This window comes from Saccopteryx bilineata, chromosome 3 (genome assembly GCF_036850765.1).
Source record: "Saccopteryx bilineata isolate mSacBil1 chromosome 3, mSacBil1_pri_phased_curated, whole genome shotgun sequence".
Classification (NCBI taxonomy): domain Eukaryota; kingdom Metazoa; phylum Chordata; class Mammalia; order Chiroptera; family Emballonuridae; genus Saccopteryx; species Saccopteryx bilineata.
Window position 1 is genome coordinate 235,019,756 of NC_089492.1, and position 14,785 is coordinate 235,034,540.

At 41.8% G+C, this 14,785-nt stretch overlaps 1 non-coding gene across 1 annotated transcript; it reads right to left on the reverse strand.

Annotated features, from left to right (window-relative positions):
* Positions 1–3,808: 3,808 nt before the first annotated feature.
* TRNAS-GGA (transfer RNA serine (anticodon GGA)) lies at positions 3,809–3,884 on the reverse strand. Its single transcript has one exon. It is a non-coding gene; the product is annotated as a tRNA-Ser (tRNA).
* Between the last annotated feature and the right edge of the window lie 10,901 nt (positions 3,885–14,785).

Sequence of the window (14,785 nt, forward strand, 5' to 3'; positions counted from 1 at the left end):
CATGCAGGTTCTGCCCAGACTCTACCTTCTCACCAACAGGAGGAACGGACTTTGGTAAATGCTGCTTTTGATCCAGAAGGAGGAAATTGTGCAAGTCAGCTGGGAGGGGGAGATCCCATCCAGCGGCAACACCCCCAGCTGGCAGTCGCTCCCTAACATTGGCGTTTCTGTGTGGGAATGGTGAGAGAAGCCCACCTTTCTCTGCAGAGGTGCAAGAATTGTGACCGAAGCAGGATGACCTTCAGCTTGTCACTTTAGTTCCCAAAAGGTGATTGTGTGGCCAGCCCTCAGACTGTGCATCTGGGCCCCTCCAAGAACACATGAGCAAAAAGAACCATGGCTGCAGCTGGTGTTTGCACACTCAGCCCCTGGGGACCTGATGCTCAAAGTCACATGAGTCCTCTCTCTGGTTCAGAAGCAAAGGGGGAGCCAGACAGCTCACCTCGTCCTTCACAAAGACTTGCAGGAGAGGGAAAGCACCCCGGCTGGGGTCATAGGAGGTCATTTATGCAGATGGTTTGAAGGTCTGAGAAAAGGAGGGGAAGAGAAGGAGGCCCTCCCTGCGGGACTGGGTTCTGAACATCTGCCAGAGATTCCTGGGGCATCCAAAGGAGTGGAGGATGTGTTTTGGAGTCAGAAAACTGATTTGAGTTGTATTTCCCCCTTGTCTGAAACAAGAAATGATGGTAAGTGCCCTGGCTTCACAGGTTCACAGGTTACAGTAAGGATTAAGTGGAGGTCACAGGTCTAGAGCAGTTCACTTAGGCCCTGGCCCTCAGCAGACATGTTCCCTGAGCATTTATTTTCCCGGGAGGCTGGATTAGAGCAGTGCAGGCTGTGGGAGTCTGGCTCCAGGTGCTTCCAGGCCAGGTGTTCACCAGGAGTCTGTTCAGGAAATCCTGTAACACACAGCGACTAGTGCCTGGAATTGTTATTGCATCCTGAGTAGGTCAGCCTCCTGCATTTAAAGTCTGATCATCATCATCACTAGAGGAGGATTGTATTTCTCTTCTGATTTTCCAGACTAACTTCTACTGGTCCCTCTTGAGTCCTCTGGGCATCTCACTTAAATTGGCAGAAGGAATCAGTGGAGTTGTTTTCTCCATTATTGAGGCTACTACTACAACAAACTCTTTGAGTACTTCCTACGTGTCATCTCACTTAATCCCCCTGCTCAGTAGTGAGTGGGGCAATTTCATCACCTGGAATGAAAGTTTCATGGAAGGGGGTTGCTGGAAGAGAAGAAAAATGGATCGAAGCAACGTGATAGTGAATGAAACTTGTTATTGAGTACCTACCAGACCTGACCTGAGGGCTCCCAATCATCCAGGTGCACTGCCGAGGACCTAGAGTTTCTTTATTAACAAGTGGAGGCAAGAGTAGCCACAGTCCATATTAGAGCATCCTCCCGAACTAGCTCCTTGTCAAAGGTTTTGTGTTTTGCTATAAAATACCTTCAACGTGTCCTTTTCAGCATCTCTGGGCCAAGATTTTCCTATGCCAAGAAAAACAAACTTCAACTTTTACTGCTTAAAACTCTTCTTGATGTGAGAGCTCACCTCTTAAATTAAACCTTTCAGTTCAGGTATGGGGCTGTGAGGGGAAGGATATTTGCCCCTATGGCAGTTTCAGGATTACTGAGAAAAGTTCAGCATTGCCTGTGAAAACCCAGCAAGAACTCTTTGTGGACATTTCTCAGAAGCTTGGGGGGGGGGGGTGTTCAGAGCCAGAATGGAACACTAATGCATTCCTTTGCTGTGGAGTCAGAGAGGACCTTCCCAAGCCTCTCTTGTTCTAGAGAGCGCCTTGAACACAGGAATTATCTGCCTGCCTGCCTGCTTTTTTCTTTCTCTCCCTTCCTTTTTGTTTCTTTTCTTCCTATAATTTTTTTTTAAATAACCTTACTTCCAAGTTTTGGTTTGCCACTCTCTATGTAAGTTTGGGCAAATTAACCACTCAGAGCCTCGTTTTCCCTCTCTAGAAATATGTAAAGTGATTCCTAGCACCCTCTTCAGTCCTCAAATCAAATTGACATGAATACCCAGGATAGTACATAAGCGGTTGGGTTTGAATCGCATTTGTCACTTCATAACCTTGGGCTAGGAAGACACACTTCATTCTGGCTTATTTTTTCTAACATGGAGATATCAGCCTCATTGGGTAGAGGACTGGAAATGACCATTGTCCCGAGCACACTTACTTTATGCCTGATTCTTCTCTAAGCTCTTTCCATGTGCTGGCTCATTTAATATGCCCACTGTCTCTGTGAGAAGACATTTCATTTTTGTTAGTGTCCTTGCTCATTTTTTCCTGGCATATTGAGGATTTTGCTTGCTCATTTTAAACTTAATTCCGTTACTTATTTTTTATTTATCTACAACTGTAGTGCAGGTGGCTTTTCTGTCTTATTCAATATATTCTTTAAAAATATATTGTAAAAGCTATGACCAAGCACAGACCACTAAGATAATAGTGCTAAAACTTTATACATTATAACACTACAGAAATATACAAATGGCTGATGTCCATACCAGACAAATGTAATTTGAATCTCTGAAAGTAAGGCCAGATATTGATGTGTTTTAAAAGTTCCCTGTTTATTCTAACAATTTTCTAGAACTAAGAACCACAGCCCTGTGTCATGAATCTAAAGATACTTGTCTAGAATAATAAGCCATGAATAGATGTGGGTAAGGTTGTTATCAACCAGGACTCTGTCTTATCTTTGCACCCACATTTCTACAATTAACCTACTTGTCAAATCTCCCTCTAAAATCAGAATACATGCTCTAGGATATTTCCCAAATTAACTGCATGGGTCTATCATTCCTGAAATTCAGCTTTTTTTTCTTTTTGCTTTTTAAAAAAATTTTTATTACAGAGATAGAGAGAAAGACAGAGAGAGGGACAGATAGGGACAGACAAACTGAAAGGGAGAGAGATGAGAAGCATCAATTCTTCATTGTGGCTCCTTAGTCTCCTTAGTTGTTCATTGATTGCCTTCTCACATGTGCCTTGACTGGGGGGCTCCAGCAGAGCCAGTGAAGCCTTGCTTAAGCCGGTGATCTTAGGATCAAGCTAGTGATCTTGGGTTTCAAGCCAGCTAACTTTGGGCTCAAGCCAGCAACCATGGGGTCATATCTATGATCCCACACTCAAGCCAGCAACCCTGTGCTCAAGCTGGTGAGCCCGCACTCAAGCTGGTGACCTCGGGGTTTCAAACCTGGGTCCTCTGTGTCCCAGTCCGATACTCTATCCACTGCACCACTGCCGGGTCAGGCCTGAAATTCAGCTTTTTGAAAATGAGAAACTTTGCTTATTTCTTGATTTATAGAAACTTATTCCATAGTCGTTAAAGATTATATTAAAAATGGCTCCTTCATCACACCTACAAGCTTTCTCAATCCTGTGAGTTACAATTGATATGTATTTGGGGGCTCAAGGTTAATGAAAGAATCCTTATGTTCCTTTTTTAATTTATTTTTTATTTTTATTTTTTTGTAATTTTCTGAAGCTGGAAACGGGAAGAGACAGTCAGACAGACTCCCACATGCGCCCAACCGGGATCCACCCGGCACGCCCACCAGGGGGTGATGCTCTGCTCACCAGGGGGCAATGTTCTGCCCCTCCAGGGCGTCGCTCTGTTGCAACCAGAGCCACTCAAGCGCCTGGGGCAGAGGCTGAGGAGCCATCCCCAGCACCCGGGCCATCTTTGCTCCAGTGGAGCCTAGGCTGCAGGCGGGGAAGAGAGAGACAGAGAGGAAGGAGAGGGGGAGGGGCGGAGAAGCAGATGGGCACTTCTCCTGTGTGCCCTGGCCGGGAATCGAACCCGGGACTTCTGCACTCCAGGCCGACGCTCTACCACTGAGCCAACTGGCCAGGGCCTATGTTCCTTTTCCATTCCTCTCTTACTTTAGGTTATATTCATGTGTCAGTTATTCATTCAATAAATGCTTTTTGAATAGCAATGCTGTGCCTGGCAATGTGCCAGAAAAATGATAACATATACTAAAACCAAGAGGGAGCTAGCACTGCTGGCTCACTAACAACTTTCTCTAAAAAAAATCTTTTTCGTAAACCCCCTCTTCATTTCAGCAACCTAAACCTCTCACCCTTTCAATGTGTCTGAGTCATCCAGTGGATTCTTGATTGCTTCCTTTTTGTAGCCATCCTGGGTGGACAGCCTCAAAATTCACTTCTGTGTCTAATACCTCGTCTATCTTGCCTCGTTTACATCTTATTACACTACGAAGGTGGATAAGCCGATAGCCCGTTTATCAAACCTGGTAGATGAATGCAGAACACAAACCTGCCCACGTGGCTATTCATGTAAAGGTCTATTGCAGAGGTCAGGAAACTTTTTGTCTGAGAGAGCCATGAATGCCACATATTTTAAAATGTAATTCCGTGGAAGCCATACAATGACCCGTGTATGTTACGCATTATCCAATAAAAAAAATTGGTGTTGTTCCATTGTCCTTCACAGCTGTCGGAGGACAGCTGTGATTGGCTCCAGCCACCCACAATCATGAACATGAGCGGTAGGAAATAAATGGATTGTAATACATGAGAGTGTTTTATATTTTTAATGTTATTATTATTTTTTATTAAAGATTTGTCTGCGAGCCAGATGCAGCCATCAAAAGAACCACATCTGGTTTGCAAGCCATAGGTTCCTGACCCCTGGTCTATTGTACAGCATTCCTACCTGAAGACAACTTGTATTCTCCAAAACATGCTTCGTGTCCTGGAAGCCTAATTCAACATAGCCTACGTGCTGGCTGTCAGTTCCCTGGGCTAAGAGTTTACACAGTACACAGAAAACAAGCCAAAATCTGTTGTGAAAAGGTGAAGTAACTGGCCTTTCTATTTTTTTCCCTGCCTGTGCACACTAAGGTAATTCCCACTTTTATTATTCCATGATTATACTTCTAAATTCCCTTTTTATGCTAAGGAAGTTTATTATATGAAGCTAGAATGTTCTGGATTCTTTAATATTTTAATTCTTCTGATCCTCAGAAACCCCTTGAACGTAAGTACTGTTTATCGATGCTACAGCTTGCGAAGCTGAGACTCTGAGTCATTATGAATAAGCTGCCTAATTTCTGGCAGACAGCAAGTGGATCAGTCTGAGGCGTGAGCCCCTGTGCTTTCTGCAGCCTCAGTAGCAGCAGCAAGCTCCAGCTCACCCCAGGCCACATCGTTAACGGATAACAATACCTGTTTCCACCGGATCCAGATACACCCACGAAGTCCTCAGCACGCTCTTACCATGGCCACTAATTACCCTTCAGAGTTGGTAGGCAAGTTGAAGACTGTCATCCCTTCCCAATATGATGGGAACTGTCATATTAACACATCCGAAGCAGATTAGTCCAACTTTCTACAGTATCTTGAAAAATATTAATATTTTTAACCTAAACCCCTCTCAGTCCTCTCAGAATAAAGATCAAGCCTATGTGCTCACCAGTGTTCTGCATACCCTGGTCCTTTCCTATCTAGCCAACCTCATTTTGAATCTCTCTTTTTTCTGTCCTCCAGACACAGTGAGAATCTTTCACTGTGCTCCCTTTTCCCTTGGGGCTTTTGCACATGCTGCTCTTTCTCTCTGTAATATTTATTCTCTCCTTCCTCACCTAGTTAACTTCTCTTCTGCCTTTAGACGTCTGCTTGCCGTCTCTTGAGTCCCACCTACATCAGATCAGACCCCCATTTATCCTTTTTAACACTACAGAACTTTTTGTCATGAAACTTACTATGGTTTATGAATGTGCATTCATTGTCACAATTTAATTAATTCTATCCCTTATTCACTTACTTTTATAGCTTTTCATAGTTCTAGTGTTTGGTACATAGTAGGCTGACAACAAACAAACAAATAAATACAGACCAATGTTTTAAAATTTTAAATTAGAGGAAACTCCTGAATTTCCAGTTTCCTTTGAGCTTTGAGCATTTGAAGTATACTATTAACCACAATAAATGTTCAGAGAACCTGTCAGGAAACAATGCCTTTGTGCACCGAGGCAACATGGCAGCTCCCCTTTCCCTGGCAGGCCCTTGGTCACAGGTATGTGCATACATGCTCTCTGCTGGGCTTCTCTGTTTCCACCTGGAGGCAGTGGACAGAGTGATAAAGAAAGAAGTGGAAGTGTTAAGGTCAGGCTGGGGTTTGAATCTCAGCTCTAATGCTCTGTAGCTGTGCAACATTTGTCATGTGGCTTAGCCTCTCTATTTCTCAATTTCCTCATCTGTAAAATTTCTCATTCAAACGATTGCTGGAGATGTGATGGGAAAATGAATTTGAAGCGCCCATCCAGCACAAAGATTGGCTCTTTCTTCCCCTAGGGAAAGCTACAATGGTGCCTTTTAAAAATTAGGTTATATGGCCCTGGCCGGTTGGCTCAGTGGTAGAACGTCGGCCTGGCGTGCAGGAGTCCCAGGTTTGATTCCCAGCCAGGGCACACAGGAGAAGCGCCCATCTGCTTCTCCACCCCTCCCCCTCTCCTTCCTCTCTGTCTCTCTCTTCCCCTCCCGCAGCCAAGGCTCCATTGGAGCAAAGTTGGCCCGGGTGCTGGGGATGGCTCTATGGCCTCTGCCTCAGGTGCTAGAATGGCTCTGATTGTGGCAGAGCAATGCCCCAGATGGGCAGAGCATTACCCCCTGGTGGGGATGCCGCGTAGATCTCGGTCGGGTGCATGCGGGAGTCTGTCTGACTGCCTCCCCATTTCCAACTTCAGAAAAATACAAAAAATAAATTTAGTTATATGATTGAAGTAGCTGGCATTGTGTCATGGCACATGGTTTTAAACACCCCCCCCCCAATATTAACCCATTTTCAACTCACAAGAGCCCTATGAAGCAAGTCCTGGCATTATCAGCCTCATTTTTCATATGAGGAAACTGAGGTTCAGAGAAGTGAAGTAACTTTCCCAAAGTCACACAGCTAAACTCAAGTAGTTGGTTTATGCTCTTTAGACAACTACGTGGCTAGAGAATTAGCAAGGAATCATAGGCAGCAAAGAGATCATTGAATTTGAAAAGAAGAAATTCTTTACAGTTTGTTAGATGACCTTGGTCACTTCTGTTCTCCCTTCTCTAAATCAGGGCTAATACTCCCTCCCTCCAAGGGGAGAGAGCCCAGCGAGATAACAACTGTAAAAACCCCTGTACACATCAGGCATCGGATAAATTTTGGCCCTTGCCTCTCATGATAATAAGCGGGAGCAATTTCTCTCTCTCTCTCTCTCTCTCTTTTTTTTTTGTAAAAGCATAACCTTAGGATTTCCTCACCAATAAACTGGGCAGGGTAAAGAGAACTTTGGCACTCAGCCAGCTCTAGAGTTTCTCGGACAAAAATTGTTGACAACGAGCCCACGCAAACCTGGAAACTCCCAAAGGGTAAACTGCGCAGGCTCTGACCCAGAACAGACTTCCCTTGGTTTCTACAGAGTTTCAACACATCTGAGGCTCTTAGAGAACTAAGCCCAGGGTTCCAGAAACGCAGAGCTCAACACGGAGAGAAAGAGCTGTGTGCCTTTAAAAGGGAAAGAGTCTTGGTGATTGAGTTTAGCAAACATGGCTCCAGACACACTGCCCCTGACCTTCAGAACCATCAGGAATGTGTCCCTAGGAGCCTCCTCTGCATAGCATCATCCCGAGTAGTGGTTTTCACATTTTATTTTCTGACATTGGCCCTTTGATTATCAGTCTCTCTGGTCTGTAAAGCAGAAGGGTCTGCCCAGGGTGGCCTCGGGACATGTGCTGAACACTCTGAATCCTAAAGGAAGGGTTGGGTCTGTATAATGCCTCGGTTTTTCCCCTGAAAGACAGAGAAAATAATGGCTCCTATCTCCTGTGGTTATTCAGAGGATGTGGTGAAACAATAAACATTCAGAACTGAGGACGGGGTCCAGTCTTCAGTAAACACTCAATAAATGTGGGCTGTAGCTGTGTTGTTACAGTGGTTAGACCACTTGCCCTAGATCACACAGCAAAGTAAGTCAAGAAATTAGAGTTGGAGCAAAGATCTCAGAGAACGGTAACCCAGCTGTTCTTGTCATCTGAAGCAGCCTTTCTCTGCCAGGTCTGAGCCCCAGTTTCCTCCTTTGTATAGTGAAAGGCTGAGTCAGTGTTATAGAATTGTGTAGTGTGACAAAGCCCCCGCCCCTTCATCCCATGTGGTCCCACCTCATTCCAATCCTTCCCAGGCCCTCATCCTTCTGAGATGTTTGTACCCTGACAGGCTTCCTCCAGCCCCAGAAACTCCCTGTGGGATAGAAACATACACAGATTTCTCTGATCATTGTTTTTCTGCAAATTCTCATGTTTTGCTGGGCAGTGGACTGGATGTGTCCATCAAAAAGGTGTCTGTGACTTGCAGCAGTCCTGAGCCAGTGTTGTGCATACTCTGGCCCTGACACATCTGGCTGTGTCCTGGCCTGGGTCAGCTTGGCCAGTAAAACAAAGGCAAGTGCCAGGTCTGCATGACAGAGGGGAGAGGAGCCCTGTTCCCATGGCAGCAAGTATGTAGGGGCAGGTGACACTAAGCTCGTGAAGATTTGAGCTAAGGAAAGCAACACAGGCTGAGGCGCAGCCTAACTGGTGGAACAGGCAGGAATTTGGGAGGTAAACAGATTTCTTCTCTGCATCAAATTAGCTTAGCATCTTACACAAGTGACTTAGCTTCTCTGAGTTACAACTTCTCTGGAACTGAGAGGTACTTGTGCCCTCCTTGTGGGGCCCTGAAGAAGGTTAAGAGGGTAGTTAGTGTAAAGCATTAGACAGAGACTCAGTAGGGAGCTGTTTACATATGTATCCCTTCTCTCATCTCTTCTAATATCAATGCAAATAAGGGAATGGGGTCCCAGGAAAACGAAAAGAGAAGGAAGAGTTAACATTAGTATTCGGTATATTCTTTATAACCTATGAAGTAGGGTCTATTATTATCCTCATTTTACACATGAGAAAAATGAGGCTTAGAGAGGACAAGCAACATGCCCTCCCCACAGGAAATGATGGCAGTAGGACGTGAACACAGACCTCTGTCCCCTGACCTCGTCCGCCACCCCAGCATCCGTCACTCACAGCGTCTGTCCAAGCAGCTGTGAAGCAGGCCTCCTTTCCTCATTTCTGGGAGATCTTTCTCACAGCTGACAACTCTTCTTAGCAAAGTTCTGCCACTTCCTCTCTTGATTTAACCTCAGCTTCGCCTTATTTATTTATTTATTTTTTGAAACAATAAATCTATTAGCTGTTCGCTGTGTCATATGAGAAGGAAAGGTACAGCTAGGGCAGGAATACTGTCCCTGACCATCCAGATACACTAGCCGAGGACATATGTTCAGGCTGGCTTGGGCCTGGGCCTGGGGCTTTGGGTGAATCTGACTGTAGTCTCTCAACTATGTGCTTCTGATTCTTTGCTGGGCCGGTTGACCTGCTCTCGGTCAGTGATTGGTCCATCCTCTATGAGGGACCAGGACTTGCTCTGCGCATCTCCTGCTCTCTTCCGTTGCCCGCCCAGCTCTTGACATCCACAGTTCTCCTTCCCACAGTCTTCAAAGCCTTTAAAAATCCAGTCACATCAGCTGTCAACTCCTCCCACTTCCAGGCATCCCTGAACTTCTCATCATACCACGTCAGAGCTCTGGGTCTTCCCACACGCTGTCCTGTTTGCCCAGGCCGCCCACTTCTGCCCTCTCTAAATGGCAAACTCTTTCACGTCCTTCAAGACCGGAGCCATGACATGGCATGACTGCCATTTACATTGTAGCTTGTGAAAATGACACCACTGCCTCCACCCACAACACATCCTTTCGATGACAGGGACCTGAGTATTAGAGCAGGAAAAGAGAACCATGCTATATTTGGATGCGAGGTGGGTAGAATGCCCTGATTTCCTCAGTTCTGTCACCAGGTTCTGTGCAAAAAAACTCTGAATCTGCTCAGGAATCTGGGTAGGTGAGGATTGCTCCTTTGGGCAGCAAGACTAAGGTCTTAGTCAAGTGGCGAGAACTTGAGATGAGTGATAAAGAACCATTGGTCTTCTAGGTCATGTCTGCAAGGGGATCATCTGAGATAGTCTGGGGTTTGGTGAGAAACACCTACTTTGCTTGCAAATAACACCTGGCCTTGCCAATCACCTGCTGTATAGGTCCTTGATTTCTTTATCTGAAAAATGAGAAAATTGAATCAGAAAGAGCTATGCTCTTTCAAGTGCTGACATACTATGAGCTGGAGATCAACACTTTTAAACATGCTTTTTCTTATTTTTTTTTTTTGGATTATAAAATAATGTATTCTAATTGGAAAATCTGAATAGCATAAAAACTATAAAACAAAAACCAGTCAAAAACTTACCCCTTAGCCTGACCAAGCAGTGGCGCAGTAGATAGAGCGTCAAACTGGGACATGGAGGACACAGGTTTGAAACCCTGAGGTCACTGGCTTGAACGTGGGTTTATCCAGCTTGAGCGCTGGGTTGTTGGCTTGAGTGTGGGATCATAGACATGACCCCATGGTCGCTGGTTTGAACACAAAGGTGGCTGGCTTGAACCCAAGGTCACTGGTTTGAGCAAGGAGTCACTCACTCTGCTGTAGTCCCCCAGTCAAGGCATATATGAGAAAGCAATCAATGAATAACTAAGGTGCTGCAACAAAGAATTGATGCTTCTTATCTCTCTCCCTTTCTGTCTGTCTGTCCCTATCTGTCCCTCTGTCTGTCTCTCTCTGTTTCTGGCACATACACACACGCACACACACAAGCTTACCCTTTAGAAAAACCTAATACTAGTATTGATGTTTTCTTTGTCCAATAGTATGCATTAGTATGCATTTGTGTGTTTATGTGCTGATTTGTTTTATATATTTTTATACAATTTTTAATAAACTTAAACCTAAATATATGAGACTATACAATTAAATATTATTTACAGATATTATTTTAATGGCATCATAACATCTCATCATTTAATTTTTTAAATATTGTTGGACATTGAGACTGTTTGAAGATTTTTTGCCAATATAAATAATATTATAATAAAACCTATGTATATACTTACATTTTTTCTTAGTCAATTCTACTTAAAAATGGAATAACCAAATTTAAGGATTAGAATATTTTTAGGCTTTTGACATACAATACCCAAATCCCTCTCAAAGAGTTGTATTGATTGATAGTTCTACCAGGAGTGTGTGAGGATGTGAGTGCTAATTTCACTGGAGTCTCAGTATTGGGTTTGATCTTTTAAAATAATTTTGTCAATTTGAGAAATAGATATCATTGTTATTTGAACCTGCATTTCTGTTGTTACTTGTAAGATGAATATTTTTCACATGAAAATTGGCTATTTTGATTTCTTTCTCAAGTGAACTTTTCATAAACTTCACTCATTTTTTCATTTTCTTACTAATTTTTGAAACTCTATTAATTTTGAGGTTCAAAATTAATTCTATTGACTTTTAGAAAGTCTACTCTATAAGTTTTACCTTTTATATATGTGGTATATATTTTCTACATTTATTGTTTCTTTTACTTTTGCTTGTGGTGAGTTATAACATACAAAGTTTAAATTTTATGAAAAAATTAATCAATTTTTTCTTAATAGTTTCTTTCCTTGTATTTATGCTTAGAAAAATCTATATCTACCTTGAGATGATAGCCTCCTTTTATTTATCATAGTTCATTTCTACCTTTAACTCTAAAACTAATTTAAATTTAATTCCTATATAATATAAAATGAGAATATATTTACTAATAATTAATAACGGCTCCAGGTTTGGATAATATTAACCAAGACTTCCTTTCAAAATTGATTTGATATAAAGCCTTCATTACTTATTAAAGTTTTATATATAAGAAGTTTAATTTCTATGCTTTTTGTTACATATGCATTTTTTTATTTTATAATACTGTCTCTTGTCTTAATTGTTACAGTTTTACTACAATTTTAATTATCTAGAAGTTCATGTTATCCATAATTTTTTCTTTCAAAAACTCTTCAGCTATTTTCTCTGCTTTGACCTTTTAGATAAATTTTAAAATCAGTTTGCTTAGTTTCTTCTCCAAAATACCATTGATTCTTTTCTGAAATTACATTAAGTACATATGCAAATTTGAGGTGAATTTATATTATTATATGAGTGAGTCTTTCCAAACAGGAGGATAAGTCATCCTTTAGGCATTTAAGTAAAATCTCCCAGTTACTTTTCTCTTTTTTAAAAAATGTTATTTATTGTTTTAGAGAGAGAGGAACGGGGAGAAAGCCAGAGAGAGAAAGAGAGAAAGAGGGAGACAATGATTTGTTGCTTCACTTATTTATGCGTTCATTGGTTGATTCTTGTACATGCCCTTAAAGGAGATCGAATCTGCAATCTTAGCCTATGGGAGCAACACTCCACCAATTGAGCTACCCAGCCAGGGCCTCCAAATTTTTTTGTATATTTCCTGCCTGTTTCTTCTTAAATTTTTTCCAATGTATTTTCTACATCACTGTAAATGTGATCATATTTTTATTACACTTTTTCCACGGTTATTATTTTATACTGATTGTTTAGCATTAATTGATCAACAAATAATATTAATGTGGCTTAGGTGATAGCATGCAAATCATATGTACATATCATTTCTTCTTTCCTAGTGGTGTGAGGAGACAGGAAATTCTGTTTTATTCCTGTTCCTAAACTTCGTCCACCAACCATGCACCAAGTATTCATTCCTAAACATATTGAGTGTGCCTACCATTTGCCCTGTGTTGTTTTTGGCAATGGTATCAGCCACTGCCACCTTCAGCCTTTCAGAGTTTGTCCTTCAGTTTGTCCTCTGCCTCCTTAAGCCACAGTAAGAGGTTGAGTGTGTGTATTAATAACACTTTCTGGCAGCCTCCTGATTCTTATTTGGAGGTTTCCTGGATTAGGAAGCAAGAGCTCCATTTTAATTAGCTTCTCAGGAGGTGTTTGCACAATTCATAAAACAAATAAACCTGCTTTGGAAGCCAGAAGCTCAACGCCTGGAATTCTGGTCTCTAGAGTGAAGTTCCCTGGAGCAGTGTTTCTGGGAAGGGTGATCTGAATTGTGTCGGGGAAACAGTGGCTCCGGCTCCGCTCCTCCTCACTCTGGGTGACAGGCTTGGGCTGTTGCTGGGAATTAGTGCCAGCATGACGCGGAGTCATTCCGGAAACCAGAAAGAAAAATAAAATCAGTGATCCTGTCTTTATTTAAATGTCTTTATTTTGTTAATGATTGAGTTTTTGCATTAATTTTTATTTTGGGGACTATTTTATTTAAATATTGTTATTATTATTTTTATTATTATTAATTTTTAGTTATTTAGATTACACAGTTTTTGGCATCCCTGTCAAATTTTACAGCCGAGTGCAGTGCCTCGCTTTCTTTACCGCAGTGCTGCCCCGCTGGGAACACCTCTGTAATGGGTTCTGTTGGGGCCCCTCCTCAACATGTGCCCACCTTCTAGAGCAGGGGTAGTCAACCTTTTTATACCTACCACTCACATTTGTATCTCTGTTAGTAGTAAAATTTTCTAACCGCCCACCGGTTCCACAGTAATGGTGATTTATAAAGTAGGGAAGTAACTTCACTTTGTAAAATTTATAAAGCAGAGTTACAGCAAGTTAAGCATATAATAATAATTACTTACCAAGTACTTTATGTCAAGTTTTTGCTAAGTTTGGCAGAATAAATCTTTATAAAACAACTTACTATAGTTAAATCTGTCTTTTTATTTATACTTTGGTTGCTCTGCTACCGCCCACCATGAAAGCTGGAATGCCCACTAGTGGGCAGTAGGGACCAGGTTGACCACCAGTGTTCTAGAGAGAAATACAGGCCCCAACTTAGAAGTTAAAGACAGTTTCTGGCGGGTTAAATGTACATGTGTATGTGTAAATTTTTGTTGATTTATCAGGTATTTATTACGTACTTTCTGTTTGCTGACCCTTTCTGTAGATGGTGTATGATCCACGCACACCTCTGTGTGTTTGCCTGCACAGATGTGCATAATCAAATCTTAAAAGAAAGAACTAAACTATGAAACAACTCCAGAGTTCTTATCAGCTTTTCCAGAAATACTTGCCACATCTCTTCCAACTCCCTAAGGAGATCTCCTAACAAAAGCTTCTATGATTGCATAACACCTCTATTTTCTGCTAGCATGAGACTTTCCTCGCTGTATCAATGAAAGGTTCTCTCACCTGTCTTCCCCATAACTGTGTATATATTTATATATACGTGTGTGTATGTATGTATGTATGTATATATTTACATATATACATACATACATACATACATTTATACTCAGGTGCAGAACTTAAGAAGGTACGAAAAAAAAAAACTCAGATAAACTAGAAACATAATTAAGCTGTTTTTTAGAAGACCTGAATAATATTTTGAGGAAAGCAATGAAGACCCCCAGTGTTAGATGTGTCTAATGAAGACACAAAACTTTTAACTTAGAAAACTTTTACAAGCAGAAATTTCCAGAAAACAAAACAAGCTAAAAACAATACAAAACAAAATAAAGGTAATGCAGGTAGTAATTAAGCCTGCAGACTCTAAGTCTGAGCTCCTGAGCTGTGTCCTGTCTCTTCTTCATTAGCTTGCCTCCTAGTTCTCTCAACTGTGTGTAAAGCGTCAATAAATTTTATCTTTTCCTTATTCCTCAGAACTGATTTTATTAGCCAATGTACAAAAGCTATAATAAATTTTAGTGGTGTTATTATTATCCATCAAATATAAAACTTTGAGCAATGTAACATCCTTGTGCATTCT